The sequence below is a fragment of the Rhinoraja longicauda genome, chromosome 1 (genome assembly GCF_053455715.1).
Source record: "Rhinoraja longicauda isolate Sanriku21f chromosome 1, sRhiLon1.1, whole genome shotgun sequence".
In the NCBI taxonomy this organism is placed as follows: Eukaryota; Metazoa; Chordata; class Chondrichthyes; order Rajiformes; family Arhynchobatidae; genus Rhinoraja; species Rhinoraja longicauda.
In genome coordinates this window covers 43,687,916-43,705,099 of record NC_135953.1, presented here as the reverse complement: position 1 = coordinate 43,705,099, position 17,184 = coordinate 43,687,916, and the positions used below count along the sequence as shown (strand labels likewise).

General features: G+C 42.6%; 1 protein-coding gene across 4 annotated transcripts in view; it reads right to left on the bottom strand.

Annotated features, from left to right (window-relative positions):
* LOC144592116 (protein unc-13 homolog B-like) overlaps nucleotides 1-17,184 on the bottom strand; it is a 344,358-nt gene that overhangs the window by 22,442 nt on the left and 304,732 nt on the right. The window lies entirely within an intron of this gene.

Sequence of the window (17,184 nt, the reverse complement as noted above, 5' to 3'; positions counted from 1 at the left end):
AACTGCCACGATGTTAAAGCAAGATAAGTCATTGACAACCTCTTTTACAGAATCAGACAAAGTTATTTTAAAATTGTACTGCATACTAATTGAAATAAATATCAGTAAAGAGTCTTGGGATAGCATAGTCAGAGCAAAAAACTCTCACCCCAAAAATGTTAGCCAGCTGTTGACCAAAGCTTAGCAAACTGACGTATGCTGACCAGATAATACAGCAATTATTATCCTTTTCCTTGGGCTTCGGTTAATGCTATGGTTCAAGACTGTTGGGAATTCCTTGCATTACATGAGAATGTAATTTACTATTCTTCAGTGACATTAACAGCATACAGAATCATTGGACTTAATTGTAGTTGCTCTGTACGTTCAAAGGAATATGTGGTCATCAATGATTGAGGAGTTTGTCATTATTTTAGTTGAGGGGACACATTGTACAAATTTGTTTGTTGTTCAACTGCAGCTTCCACAGGGAAATTCTCTGAGTGGTATTTCTCCAATGTTTTAGATTTATTTGGATTAACAAAAGCCTTAATGGCACATAACAAGATTTTGGAGTGTAGAGTTTTTACAGTTTTGTTCTTTCAGCATTATCTTTTATTTCAGATTTCCAGAAACTCATGGGTTGCAGCAGTTTTCCTTCTCTCTTTTCTTATTAATCTCTTTCCCTTTAAATCTTTTCAGGACAGATGAAATATTATTAATAAACCATTTCTCTATCCCCTCTTAGCTCACACTCCCACCATTTGTGTCAGTATGTCTTGGTTCCCATCCTATCACAGACCTACTCTATTCTCTTCACCTCTCTCCTACATTACATTTTACAATATGTTTGATTTCCAACTTTTCCTATTTCTCATGAAAAGTCATGAACCTGAAACATTAATTTGGTAGACCTGCTATTTCCAACATTTTCAATTTTTATTCCAACCAGGTGCAGCTTTTGAGCTTTACAACTTTTTGCAGCTGTTGCAAAGTCTCAGTTAATATATCACTCTGTCACAATATCCTGTAGGGCTTTCATCGTTGACCATTCGCTGAGAGAAGGTACTGCTGCCTGGTTCTCCTGCAGTTATATTGCTCTTGGCTCTTCGGTGGGATTTGATGTTCCATAAAAATCATTGGATAATTCTTAATGAGGGATATTTATTTCTGGACACTAAATATACATTATGTCAGTTTCTAGAGAAACTAGTTTTAAGGATTAAAAGTCACACGGAAAGGAATTGCACACTACATTAGGTATGACATTTCATAAGTATGAAATTCCACCAGGTGGCGCCGTCAGCGATGGCAGCCTCGACAACGGTCTGTCTGTCTTTTCAGCTTTTTTGTTATTTTTAGTGTGTTTTAAAAGTTTGTGTTAATGTTCTCTGGTTTGTTTTTTGTGGGGGGTGGGGGAGGGGGGAAGGGGAAACTTTTCAATCTCTTACCCTGCCGGAGATGCGATTGTTTTCCGGATCGTATCTCCGGTCGCTCTGCGGCTTAACATCATGGAGCTTGTGTCCTTGCTCGAGACTAACTTTGAGCCCCACCGCGGGACCGTGGACTTACCATCGGAGCCTGTGATCCCTTGGCTGGGATCGATGCTCCGCGGCCTGCAGATTTCACCATCGAGGAGCTCGCAGTCTCGGGTAGAGACCGATGTCGGGAAGCTCCAAAGTCACAGGTTCGACTAACCCCGACCCGGGGTCAGATCGCCGGCGTGGGGGAGCTGAGATTCCCCCCTCCCCCCCCGATGCGGGAGCTTGATCCCCCCGACGCGGAGGGCCTGACCGCCGCGGGAAAACAAAGAAGGGAAGAAGCTTGAACTTTTTTTTGCCTTTCATCACAGTGAGGAATGTGGAGGAGTCGCTGTGGTGGATGTTTACGCTAAAATGTATTTTGTGTGTTCTGTTGCTTTTTATTGGTATGACTATGGCAAATAGAGTTCCTCGTATGTTGCAAAACATACTTGGCTAATAAAATGTGATTATGATTTCTTTTAACAAAATAGCTGAAAAAGACACTACCGCAGCCAGTCAGAATGGATGCGGTGCATTAATTCGCCTTTCAATCAAGGTTGGAGACCTGCACTTCAGTAGGGGACTGAGAATGATTTTATGCAAATAAAAATGAAGTCTATTTTACATAACGATCTTCCATTATAGTATTACTTTACTTTAAATTACTGTAGTTTGTTTACAGTGTAGTGGTGTTAGATGCAAAATAAGGTTAAACGCCGGATGGATTCTGAGAAGGCTGTTTATTAAGGACTGCTCTCCTTGCAAGCCACGAGACAGACAAAGGACTGATCTCTCGCCTCTCATGGAAACCCCGTAGCCTAGGGCCATCCCCCAGACCTGTCCTGCCAGTGCCGAGGGGTTTGACCCAGGGAGTGGCCTAATCCCCAGAGACTGCCACAACAGAGTAAATTGGCTTTGTTTGCTGTACAATGCAGATTATTAATGGGAGACATATGTCCCAACCATCTACAATTCATCAGCTAACACTGCTCTGCCAACAAATACTCCTAAAAAAATTATAGAATGACATATTTAAAACCTTGATTGTTCACTAATCTATCTTAAGGAAATAAATATTTTGCTTTCCTCTGTCTGGCCAATGCTTCCGTTTCACTCTTAACTGTTCATCGAAATGCTTTACATTCCACTTAGCTGTACGAAAGGTAATAAATGCCAGCTTTTGCCATAATACATACATCTTGAGAACAAATGTTTTAAAAGTTACACAAATCTCAGGCATCTGCTTGACATGAGCTAGTGGTTTAACAGTGATTTACAGTAATCATATAAAAGTTATAATCAGATCTACATTGCTGATAAATTCTTGGGGTGGGAGGAATGGAGGGGTTAATTGCATTCAAACACTGTCTTATTGCTCTGCAACATCTTGCACTCATGTTTTGTCTATTGATTAGATGCTAAATAAATCCTTACAGGTGTTAGGCTAATGTAACATATTTTACACTGGGTGTCCTCAGAGGCCTTTAAGATATCATGTAGTGGCCTCGGTTAAAAACTACAAGGTAAATAATTTCCGACAATGCCATTAGATTTTTGCAAAAACTTTGTCCTTTTTATGACAATTTCAAGTCTCCATATCTTCAATTGCTCATTTCAATAAACAATAATAAAGTTCTGTCACCACTGTTTGAGCATTCTATAACCATACTTGGGAATAAATTGCCATTTGTTAATCATTACTGTTTAAATGCAACCAAACCCAGCATTTGATAACCATAATTGGGTTTAAATTGACACTGCCTCAATTCCCACTGTCTCAAGGGGAATTGAGGCAGGGACCCTTCCTAATAGTACTCTGGAAGTGCCTTCATCAGAAGGAATTTAGTGGTTCCGTATGTCAGCTGCTTGAGGGAAATTAGGATGGATGCTGAATGTCACCAATACGCACAATCCATAAAATGAAAAGTTAAAAAGAGAAAATAACAATGAACACCAATCTTTAAACACATCAGGACAAATAATTGGCTTATACGTGTTCTGCCACAAAATTCATTTAGAATGTAAATATGGTCATTTTTTACTAACAAACTGGCAACACAGCAATTTTACATCTGATCATCAGAAGGAGAAGCAATTCATTAGTTGACTTTCAGGTTTATTGGCTTTTTGTAAATCACTCATAACTAGAGTCATAGAAACATAGAAAATAGGTGCAGGAGTAGGCCATTCGGCCCTTCGAGCCTGCACCGCCATTCAATATGATCATGGCTGATCATCCAACTCAGTATCCTGTACCTGCCTTCTCTCAATACCCCCTGATCCCTTTAGCCACAAGGGCCACATCTAACTCCCTCTTAAATATAGCCAATGAACTGGCCTCAACTACCTTCTGTGGCGGAGAATTCCACAGATTCACCACTCTCTGTGTGAAAAAAAACTTTCTCATCTCGGTCCTAAAAGACTTCCCCCTTATCCTTAAACTGTGACCCCTTGTTCTGGACTTCCCCAACATCGGGAACAATCTTCCTGCATCTAGCCTGTCCAACCCCTTAAGAATTTTGTAAGTTTCTATGATCCCCGCTCAATCTTCTAAATTCCAGCGAGTACAAGCCGAGTCTATCCAATCTTTCTTCATATAAAAGTCCTGCCATCCCAGGAATCAATCTGGTGAACCTTCTCTGTACTCCCTCTATGGCAAGAATGTCTTTCCTCAGATTAGGAGACCAAAACTGTACGCAATACTCCAGGTGTGGTCTCACCAATGCCCTGTACAACTGCAGCAGAACCTCCCTGCTCCTATACTCAAATCCCCTCGCTATGAATGCCAACATACCATTCACTTTCTTCACTGCCTGCTGCACCTGCATGCTTACTTTCAATGACTGGTGTACCACGACACCCAGGTCTCGTTGCATCTCCCCTTTTCCTAATCGGCCACCATTCAGATAATAGTCTGCTTTCCTGTTCTTGCCACCAAAGTGGATAACCTCACATTTATCCACATTATACTGCATCTGCCATGCATTTGCCCACTCACCTAACCTATCCAAGTCGCGTTGCAGCCTCCTAGCATCCTCCTCACAGCTAACACTGCCCCCCAGCTTCGTGTCATCCGCAAACTTGGAGATGTTGCATTCAATTCCCTCGTCCAAATCGTTAATATATATTGTAAATAGCTGGGGTCCCAGCACTGAGCCTTACGATACCCCACTAGTCACTGCCTGCCATTCTGAAAAGGACCCGTTTATTCCTACTCTTTGTTTCTTGTCTGCCAGCCAGTTCTCTATCCACATTAATACTGCACCCACAATACCGTGTGCTTTAAGTTTGCATACTAATCTCTTATGTGGGACCTTGTCGAAAGCCTTCTGGAAGTCCAGATATAACACATCCACTGGTTCTCCCTTATCCACTCTACTAGTTACATCTCGAAGTCAGCAATCACTCCATTAGGATATGGTGTCATAGTGTTCTAGAAACCACTAATCTAAAAACAGTGGGTATGAAGACAAAAACACATACGTCAGGCTGTTGTTTATAGATTACAGCTCGGCATTCAATACCATCATCCCCTCCAAGCTCCTTACCAAGCTCACAGAACTGGATCTCTGCGCATCTCTAGGCAACTGGATCCTTGGCTTCCTCATCAACAGACCATAGTCTGTTCAAATTGGCAAAAACGCTTCTTCCTCAATAACAATCAGTGCAGGAGCACCTCGAGGTCGTGTGCTCAGTCCCTGCTCTACTCACTTTCCACTTACGACTGTGTAGCCGGACACAGTGCAAACTCTTATCTTCAAGTTCACCGACGACAACACTGTTGTTGGACGAATTACAGATGGTGATGAGTCAGAGTATAGAAGCGAGATCGATTGACTGACCAAATGGTGCCAACACAACAACCTGGCTCTCAATGTCAGCAAGACCAAGGAACTGATTTTGGACTTTGGAAGAGGAAGGATGAGGACCCACAAACCTGTCTATATCGATGGGACGATGCTGGAGAGAGTCAATAGCTCCAAATTCCTAGGCATGCATATTTGTGAAGATCTTTCCTGGACCCAGCACTGATGCAATTATAAAGAAAGCCCATCTATGCCTCTACTTCCTGAGAAGATTGCGGAGATTCGATATGTCAGAGAGGATTCTTTTAAACCTCTGCAGGTGTACAGTAGAGAGCATATTGACTGGTTGCATCCCGGCCTGTTTCGGCAACTTGAATGCCCAGGAGCGAAGAAGACTGCAAAAAAGTTGTGAACATTGCCCAGTCAATCACGGATTCTGGCCTCCCCACCATCTGAAGGGATTTATCAAAGTCGCTGCCTCAAAAAGGAAGCCAGCATCATCAGAGACCCACAATGCCCTGGCCACACACTCATTTTACCCCTGTCATAGGGAAGAAGGTACAGGAGCCTGAAAACTGTAATGTCCAGGTATAGGAACAGCCTCTTCCCTACAACCATTAGGCTATTAAACGCTACAACCTCCAAATAAACTCTCAACTACATAGATATTATTGCACTATAATTTTTTTCTGTTTTTTTATGTGTATATGTGTGCATTTAAAATTTGCACTTCCGGTACACAAGCAGTGCTGGCAAAGTGTTCACTTGCTGGATCCCACCCAAACAAAGTCACAGCCATTAAATGTAAATACTGCCACAATATGAGCAACAAACTTATTTTCTTTAGCAGATTACCTGACCAAATCAATACCTGCTATGTTTAGCTTTGAGTTGACAAAGTTTCAGATTATCAAATTCAAGTTTCAGATTATCAAATGATTTTAATGATAGCAAATATCAGAAAGTGACAGTTTCCCGCAAGACATTTGAGACATCTATATACTAAAACTCTCGTTTGTTATCTTGTTTGTGACTGAACTTCAGCCAAAACGGTACACGATAGCGCGACAATTTTAGGCCCACCTTACTCACCGTCGTCACTTTAATGGTAAAAATGGTAGTTCATTGAAATTGGTGTTATATTTTTTAAGTTATTCAAATTTTAAAGTTTAAATCTATCACCTAGGGAGGGAGGAAGGGGGAGGGGGGCTGGAGGGAGGGGAGGGAGAGGGCGGGGAGGAGGGAGGATAAGGAGGTTGAGGGGGATGGAGTGGGGGGGAGAGGAGGGGGAGGGGAGGAGGAGTGGAGGGAGGGAGGAGGGAGGGGGAGAGGGGAGGGGGTGAGGGGTGGGGGAGAGGGGTGGGGGGGGAGGAGAGGGTGCTGCACCAATGCAGGAGAGGTTTGGGCCCAACGGGTCCACTTGGTCTAGTATGGCAATAAAACGCTTGACTCTTGAAGTTTAAATCACACCATAGCACAAAGGGAATTTAAATGTCACTAAGTCCATAAAATCTTGAACAAAATGATTGTACCAGTAATAATAAACCATGAACTACCAGATTGTAACAACAAAAAGCCATTGAAGCCACTGATGATCTTGGAGAATTTTGCTCCCATCCGTATCCTGGTCTGGCCCATTTCTGACTATGGTTTATTTTTTGTTGATTCTTAACTGCTTTTCGACTGTGGGCCGAGGTGCCTTTTCGTTTCATGTCGTGACCCACCTCTCATATCTAACTGTATTTATAACATATTGTGTAAAAATATTATAGAAATTATATCTGAAACTCGTCAACTGCACATTTTTTTTTTTAATGGAAAAAACCTCCAAAATCTTGTCAATTTTCCGAGTAGTAATTGTCCAATCAAAGCACGTTTGGCATTGAGTCTGACGGCAATTGACCAATCACGCACTTTGTTTCAAGTTAGCTAGGCAGGGACCCCACGTGTCACTGTTCTTTCACTGTTGATGGGTCAAAGTCCTGCAGTGCGTGTTCAGAATTCTCTCTCTGAGCTCCCGGAAAGCCACGGCGAAGCCGGGACTGGAGCAGACCAGAGCGGGACCTCGCGGATCGATAGAGCCCGCGGCTGACGGAGCCTGGGTCAATGGAGACTGTGACTGGAGCCTTGGTCGATGGAGCCTGCGGCTAACGGAGCCTGGGACGACGGAGCCCATGGCTGGAGCCTTGGTCAATGGAGCCCACGGCAGACGGAGCCTGGGTCAACGGGGCCGATGGCTGGAGCCTGGATCGACGGAGCCCAAGGCTGGAGCCTGGGTCGACGGATCCCGCGACTGATGGAGCCTGGGTCGATGGAGCCCGTGGCTGGAGCCTGGGTCAATGGAGCCAGTGGATGGAGCCTGGGTCGACGGAGCCCGTGGCTGACGGAGCCTGGGTCGATGGAGACCGTGGCTGACGGAGCCTGGGTCGACGGAGCCCATGGCTGACGGAGCCTGGGTCGACGGAGCCCGCGGCTGAAGCCTGAGTCGATGGAGCCCGTGGCTGACGGAGCCTGGGTCAATGGAGCCCGTGTCTGAAGCTTAGGTTGATGGACCGCGCAGCTGGAGCCTGGGTCGATGGAGCCCGCGGCTGGAGCCTGGGTCGATGGTGCCCATGGCTGGAGCCTAGGTCGATGGTGCCCGCGGCTGGTGCTTGTGTCGATGATGACCGCGGCTGACAGAGCCTGGGTCGATGGAGCCCACGGCAGGAGCCTGGGACGATAGAGCCCGCGGCTGGAGCGCTGTAACCTTTTCTAATTAGCTTAATTAATTAGTGTGCAACTTTCTGCACTGACGAGTTATGAATTCCTTCTCAATGATTTTTTTATTTAAATCTGTGCCAAATTTCAAGTAGATACCAGAGATGGGTCATGAAAGTTAAAATATTGACACATTATTTCGATGTTCGGCCGAGCTAGCAAAACATTCATTTCTGAGGCAATTAGAGGTGAGCAATGCCGGGTTTGCCAGCAACATGTACAGAACATAAATGAAAAGAAAATTAAATGTTAAAGTAGCTGCTGGACAAATACATAGAAACATAGAAAATAGGTGCAGGAGTAGGCCATTCGGCCCTTCGAGCCTGCACTGCCATTCAATATGATCATGGATGATCATCCAGCTCAGTAGCCTGGACCTGCCTTCTCTCCATACCCCCTGATCCCTTTAGCAAAAAGGGCCACATCTAACTCCCTCTTAAATATAGCCAATGAACTGGCTTCAACTACCTTCTGTGGCAGAGAATACCAAATTCAATGCTTTTTTTCCCTACAGTAGCAACAATACTTGAAAAAAAACATTGCTGGCAATAGAAATTGAAAGGAATGTTGTAAGTGAACTATTTCTTTTTATCTTATTCACATTAACTTTAACATTTACCGTGTGGTTTAAAGGGAGTATAGGTGCCAGTTTGAATCAGAAAAATCTGGAAATCAAGTTGAATTCCGTGCCAAAACCTGACTGGTGGAAAGTGACTGTGTCCCATATTGATGGAGTTGGCCGAATGGAAAGAAAACTCATGATCAGAACAAGATGGGTTGGAAGATAACTGCTGGGACAAGAAGACATGATGAGGGTGGGGATGTCGGGGACAGATGCTTGGAAGGATGGTGGAGATGGCACGATAGGGCAAAAATAATGCATGGGAGGGATTAGAGGGATAGCATGTGAGGGTATGAACTTATGGTGTGGGACGTCAGGGGTTTTAGGGATGGAAATAAATCCTATGGAAAGGAAGGGATCTGCCAAGAAAAGAATTGAAGGGGGCAGAAAAGAGATGCTGGAGGAGCAAAAGGAATAGAAATGCTAAAATGTGGTCGATGCTGATACCCAAGGTAGGTATGAAGGATAGATTACTAACAAAAGAACAAGAGAATGTAACAAATTTATTGAGGGTCCACTCAGAACATGCATAAACAGTGACACCACATGTCATGCACTGTTGTTATAACTACTTACATATTCATTTATAGAGAGTCATAGAGTGATACAGTGTGGAAACAGGTCCTTCGGCCCAATTTGCCCACACCAGCCAATGTCTCAGCTACACAAGTCCCACTTGCCTGCGCTTGGTCCAAATCCCTCCAAACCTGTCCTATCCGTGTACCTGTCTAACTGGTTCTTAAACGATGGGATAATCCCAGCCTCAACTACCTTTTCTGGCAGCTTGGTCCATACACCCACCACCCTTTGTGTGAAAAAGTTACCCCTCGGATTATTATTAAATCTTTTCCCTTTCACCTTTAACCTATGTCCTCTGATCCTCTATTCCCCTCTGGGTCCCACTCTGGGCAAGAGACTCTGTGCATCTACCCAATCTATTCCTCTCATGATTTTGTACACCTCGAAAAGATCACCCCTCATCCTCCTGCGCTCCATGGAATAGAGACCCAGCCTACTCAACTTCTCCCTGTAGCTCACACCCTCTAGTCCTGGCAAGTAAATCTTTTCTGAACCCTTTCAAGCTTTGTACAATTTGTACACTGTAGTACAATTTCTTTGTACTACAGTGAGAGATGTACACAGTGGGGGTATGAGATGACGGGCAAGGTTTGTTGATATTCATAGTATTCATGGGGAGAGACCATGTCATCATCAACAGATCACAGTTTGCACTTCTGGTACACAAGCAGTGCTGGCAAAGTTATCACTTGCTGGATCCCATCCTAACTTAAAGTCACAGCCATTAAATTTAAATACTGCCAAAATATGAGCAACACACCTATTTAGCAGATTACCTGACCAAATCAATACCTGCTATGTTAAACTTTGAGTTGGCAAAAATGGTAATGGTTTGGGTTCAGGTTTCAGATTATTAAATAATTTTAATGATAGCAAATATCCAAATCCATATTACTAAAACTCTCATCTTGTTTGTACGTATATATATTGCATTTTAGTACGTGCCCAAAATACAGCCAAAACAGTACACGATAGCGCAACAATTTTAGGACCACCTTACTCACCATTGTCCTGCGGTTCAAATGTCTGTTATATTTTTAAAGTTTTTCACTTTTCACTTTTTAAACTTTAATAAATCCCTTTTCCACTTGCCCTGCCCATCAGCCGTGTTCGACGTCACAATGGGAACCCAACTGGTTCGCGTGTTCGACGTCACAATGGGAACCCAACGGCTCCACGCCTGTGCAGTTGGGGACCGTCGATCTAATACTTACGTATGATGGCCGCCGGATCCGCGCATGTGCCGCTCGGAGGAGGGTGGAACCCGCCCAAGTTACGGGAATGGTGGCCAATGAGGGGGGGAGTGAGAATTGCTCTCCTGCTGCTGGCCGTCACAAAGGCCACCAGGGGACGGGCTGAGTGGTTCCCTCTCCCCTTTCCTCTCCCCTGTCACCTGCCCCTGGCCCCAGGGGAGACTCCCCTGCTGGCACCTGGTCCATGGGTCGCCAGTTGGGGGAGGGTTGCCGGGCCCGCAGGAGAGGTTTGAACCCAACGCAGGTTGCCGGGCCCGCAGGAGAGGTTTGGGCCCAATGGGTCCACGCCCGGCTAGTTATCAATAAAACAGATGAGTGGCTGGAAGCTGAAAGAGAAGTCGTTGACAGCAGGTTCATTAGACAAGACAGGCAGGAATGAAGCAAGGGTGTTGGATTAAATTGCAATTATTTCCATGCAAAGAGGCCTGAAGGCAAATTAACTCAGAGCATGGAACTAAAATATTATAGAAACATAGAAAATAGGTGCAGGAGGAGGCCATTCTGCCCTTCGAGCCAGCACCCCCATCCATTTATGGTGATCATGGCTGATCATCCACGATCAGTAACCTGTGCCTAACTTCTTCCCATATCCCTCAATGCCACTAGCCCCCAGAGTTCTATCTAACTCTCTCTTAAATCCATCCAGTGATTTGGCCTCCACTGTCCTCTGTGGCAGAAAATTCCACAAATTCACAACTCTCTGGGTGAAAAAGTTCCTTCTCACCTCAGTTTTAAATGGCCTCCCCTTTATTCTAAGACTGTGGCCATTACAGAAACATGGCTAAGGGAGGGAGAGGACTGGCAGCTTAATTTTCCAGGATCTAGATGCAACAGGCAGGATAGAAGTGGAAGAAAGGAGAGTTGTATTTAGGTTTATTGTTATGTGTACCAAGATACAGTGAAAAGCTTTGTTTTTCATTCTCTGCAATCAAATCAGAAAATACTGTACATAAATACAATCAAGTCAAACTTAAGTACGATATCAGAGCGAAGGAAAAGATACAGAATGCAGAATATAGTTCTCAGCAAAATAATGCGATAGTTCCAGAGACAAAGTCCAATGTTCACAGTGAGGTAGAGGGGGATTGGACTGTACCCTAGCTTATGGATGGATCGTGGAAACCTGAAAACAGAGGAAGAAGTTGGTCTTAAGTCTGGTGGTGCACATTTTCAGGCTTCCGCATCTTCTGCTCGAGGGAGAGGGGAGATGAAGAAATGACCGAGGTGGAAAGGTCTGTTTATGTTGGCTACTTTCCAGAGGCAGCATGAAGTGTAGCTGGGGTTAATGGTACAGAGTCCGGTGATCCACAACTCGAGATTCCTCACACTACCAACCCTCCCTCCCCACCCCATCCCAATCTTGGATGAGAATCAATCTCACTTGGTATCTACCCTGAAACAACCCCTCAGAATCTTACATGCTTCAGTAAAATAAGCTGAGTCTTTAAACTACAATGGGTATAGTATGAACCTGTTCAATCATTCCTTATAAATCAACATACATTCCAGGAATCAATTCAGTGACAGTCAGTGAATAAGGGGTAGGCCATTTAGAAGAGGAAAAACTTTTTCACACAGAGAGTTGCGGATTTGTGGAATTCTCTGCCTCAGAAGGCAGTGGAGGACGATTCACTGGATGCATTCAAAAGAGAGTTAGGGCTAGCGGAATCAAAGGGTATGGGGAGAAGACAGGAACGGGGTACTGATTGTGGATGATCATCCATGATCACATTGAATGGCAGTGCTGGTTCGAAGGACCGAATGGCCTACTCCTGCACCTATTGTTTATGTATCTATATCCTTCCATCAGTACAAAGACCACAACTGTTCAATGTACTCTAATGAACTGTTCAGATGTAGCAAGGCTTGAGTACTTTTAAATTCTGTGCTCTTTGCAATGAAGGCCAATGTTCCACCTGTCTTCTTAATTCCTGAAGATAGACACAAAAAGCTGGAGAAACTCAACGGGTCAGACAGCATCTCTGGAGAAAAGGAATAGGTGACGTTTCGGGTTGAGCCCCTTCATCAGTCTGAAGAAGGGTCTCAACCCGAAAAGTCACTTATTTCTTTTCTCCAGAGATGCTGTCTGACCCACTGAGTTGCTCCAGCTTTTTGTGTCTATCATTGATTTAAACCAGCATCGGCAATTCCTTCCTATGCACTTAATTACTGACCCGCTCCAAGTTTCCCTACTTGATGTGCAGATCCAAGATCCCTTTGTACAACATAATTTAAACAATTTCTATTATTCCTACCAAAATAGATAACCTCACAATTTTTCACATTTTATTCTATTGCTGGTAGTTGTGGCACCATAATACTTAGATCTTGCAAACTTGATAATGACAAATTTATCCAAGATCATCTGAGTGAGCAAATCCCCTATCCATGCCAACAATTTATCTCCAACCGTACTCTGATCTTCAGTCGTAATTTTTTTATATAGCAGCATACAAAGCAAAATTCACACCAATTGTTTTTTTCCCCATTATCAATCTAGATAATTACATCCTAAAAGGGCTAAAATAAATTTATCAAACACAATTTCCCTTTCATAAAACATTGTTCAAACTGCTTGACTATATTTAGAAGAATGAGAAGGATCTTATCGAAACATATAAGATTATTAAGGGGTTGGACACTTTAGAGGCAGGAAACATGTTCCCAATGTTGGGGGAGTCCAGAACCAGGGGCCACAGTTTAAGAATAAGGGGTACACCATTTAGAACGGAGATGAGGAAAAACTTTTTCAGTCAGAGTTGTAAATCTGTGGAATTCACTGCCTCAGAAGGCAGTGGAGGCCAAGTCTCTGAATGCATTCAAGAGAGAGCTAGATAGAGCTCTTAAGGATAGCGGAGTCAGGGGGTGTGGGGAGAAGCCAGGAACGGGGTACTGATTGAGAATGATCAGCCATGATCACATTGAATGGTGGTGCTGGCTTGAAGGGCCAAATGGCCTACTCCTGTACCTATTGTCTATTGTTTATTATTGTTTTATGATGTCCTCCTACTACTTCCTGACTGATGGATTTAAATATTTGCCGAATGACAAATGGTCTGTTAACTGGCATGTAGTTCAATTTCTGCTTTTATAATCCCAGTTGGGTTGTTACATTTTAGTCCACTGGGAGTAGAATAGAGAGAATTTTATGACCACAAACAATACATCCGGCCTCTTCTTTGTAACATCCAAAGTGTTAGACAGCCTTTACTCTCAGTTTGTCAAGTACTTAGAACATAGAACAGTGCAGCACAGGAACTATATCCTTGCCATGCATGATGCCAAGTCAAACTAATCTCCTCTGCTTGCTCATGACCAATATCTGTCCATTCCCTGAATGTCGTCACGTGCCTATCTGAAACAGCAGCGCGTTTCAAGCACCGAGCACTCGATTTAAATAACTTGCTCCACACATCTCCTTTGAACTTTGTTTAAGCTGCGCCCTCTAGTCATTGACATTTCCACCCTGAGAAAAAGGTTCTAACTGTCTATGCTTTTCGTTATTTCAAAGAAACTCAAATTATAAAAAGTAAGTCTATATGTTTGTTTTTCAACATTTGGGCAGCACGATGGCGCAGCAGTAGAGTTGCTGCCTTAAGGTCCTGACTGCAAGTGCTGTCTGTATGGAGTTGTACGTTCTCCCCGTGACCTGCGTGGGTTTTCTCGGGAGCTCCGATTTCCTCCCACAGTCCAAAGACGTACAGGTTTATAGGTTAATTGGCTTGGTAAAATGGTAAAATTGTCCCTAGTGTGTGTAGGATAGTGTTAGTTTGTGGGGATCACTGGTTAGCGCAGACAGTGGGCCGAAGGACCTGTTTCCACGCTGTATCTCTAAACTAAACTAATTTGGTCTTCTAATAAAATATACATGTTTCAGAATGGCAGAAATATTTATTTTTACTTTATTTTTCATTCTTTTCACCCTACCTTAATCTTCCAAATGACAGCATTTGCACAATGCAAGAGACTGTTGTTGTGCAGGGCTTTATTACAATGGAGAGAACTGGCTTATTTTCTCAAATTGCCACATGGGGGAGCCACATGAGTAAATAAGAACTTGTTAAGGAGGTCAGCAGTGAGTATGCGTGGAGAAACAATGACCATAATTTCTAATACTAAGAACAACAGAATGTTGTGTTATTCCAGCTATAAATAAGTTCTTTGCTTTACCTTCTCGGTTTTTAAGAGGTTTTTAGATCAGTACATGGATATGGATCATGTGCGGACATAGGACATTAACTTATCATTATGATCGGCACATACATTATGGTCCAAAGTGCCTGCTCCTGTGCTGAACTGATCCATATTCTCAAAACCCCATTTTGTGTTTCCACTGCATTTAATAAGACATGCATCAACCTTCCAGTGGAGACTAATTTTAAGCAGAAAGTTGTCTGACCTTCACTCAATCTTTCCTTTGTTTTAACCATATTCCTAATCCTACTTATCCAAATAGCAATATATAAATTAGAAAGTAAATTTGGATATGGACAAAACACCAACACTGAGATGTAGAATTAAAGCAATTTCAATGTCAAGGTGCACACTTGCTCAGCTTCCTGGACCATGCTGATTGGCCTGCAGCTATGTTGAAATAAATGGGTTAAATAAAACTGAAAGTTTGGTTAAAAGGAATAGCATCATATTAAATGTTTACGAAATCATAATTTCCATTATGCATAGAAGACACTACGGAAAAAGTTGAGGCCCCACACCTTGTTTAAACCAATTTAAATCACACAAATGTTGAGAAATGAGGAAGACAACTTCCCATTTGATGAAAGCAAGCTATCCAGTATTACTGGAGAAGCAGCTGAAATGGTGCTCCATGTAAACAAACACATATCACAACACCAAACATTTAAAACCTCTTTCAACAAACTAAAACATTAAAAGACAGAAATGTATCTTTGATCCTTGATCTTAATAATAAATCTATGGAATAATTAGCAAGAGAGGATTTCAATAGGTAGCCAATAATATAGCACAATTTTAGCACAAACAATCAAAGATGAATTTCTACCTCAAGAATATAAGCCATAGACACAGGGACAGGGCAAGAGATTCTTTGGGCCTCCTTTGCTAAAACAATAGCATTAGGACCGATCTTGCAATTAATCTGCACTTTACCGTTTTATTCCCATATCCCTTTATTCTCTCACTGTCACAAAATTTATTGATCTCAACAATGAATGTGATTAATTAATTCATTAGTTAATTAAATTAGAATTCTAATCAAACATCAAGCTAGCTGCATTTCAAATGTCACCACAAATAACATAACAATAGCAGATACAATGCTACCAGACACATCCAGACAAGGACAAATAAACAATATCATACTTACAATCATCTGTAAGAACCAGTCAGCACAGCAATGAAAAAAACAATCATCAGTCAATCTATCAGTATTTTATGATTATATACGATCATAGATAAAATTGAGTATAACTACATCATAAATTCATTTAAAAATATTCTTAAATATTTTGTATTTGCTTTTATGTCTACTGAAAAATCCAAGTTCAATTACTCTTCAGTACCATTGAGGACGATACAACCAGTCCAAGCCATTTTTATACATGTTGGTTTCATCATGTAGAAATTACAGCTGTGTTTATACATAGTCCCCCCATTTCAGGGCACCATAATGTTTGGGACACATGGCTTCACAGGTCTTTGTAATTGCTCAAGTGTGTTTAATTGCCTCCTTCATGCAGGTATAAGAGAACTCTCAGCACCTCGTCTTTCCTCCAGTCTTTGGAAACTTTTATTGGTGTTTATCAACATGAGGACCAAAGTTGTGCCAATGAAAGTGAAAGAAGCCATTATGAGACTGAGAAACAAGAACAAAACTGTTAGAGACATCAGCGAAACCTTAGGCTTACCAAAATCAAATGTTTGGAACATCATTAAGAAGAGAGCACTCGTGAGCTTACTAATCGCAAAGGGACTGGCAGGTCAAGGAAGACCACCACAGCTCTTGACTGAAGAATTCTCTCTATAATAAAGAAAAATCCCCAAACACCTGTACGATAGATCAGAAACACTCTTCATGAGTCGTGTGGATTTGTCCGCAGAAAACTTCATGAACAGAAATACAGAGGCGATACTGCAAGATGCAAACCACTGGTTAGCCGCAAAAATAGTATGGCCAGGTTACAGTTTGCCAAGAAGTACTTAAAAGAGCAACCATAGTTTTGGAAAAAGGTCTTGTGGACAGATGAGGTGGAGACTAACTTATATCAGAGTGATGGCAAGAGCAAAGTATGGAGGAGAGAAGGAATTGCCCAAGATCCATAGCATACCACCTCTTTTGTGAAACACAGTGGTGGGGTTGTTATGGCTTGGGCATGTATGGCTGCTGAAGATTTTTTCTATTGCAAATCTCAAATTGTGGAGTACAGAGGCAAATAAATAAATGATGGGTTTTTGTCCCAAACATTATGGAGGGCACTGTAGTTGAAGTTCACACAAAGTCAGTATTTTGTTATTTGAATAATAGATTCCATGACGTAATATATGAAGGAATAAGGTACATGGGTTTGCAGTATCCTCTGGATTTCCGTATTTAATGACCACCATTACAATCTCCAAATCATAGAAAAATACAGCATGGAAACAACCCCATCAGCTTACCAAGTCCATGCACTTAATTTTACATT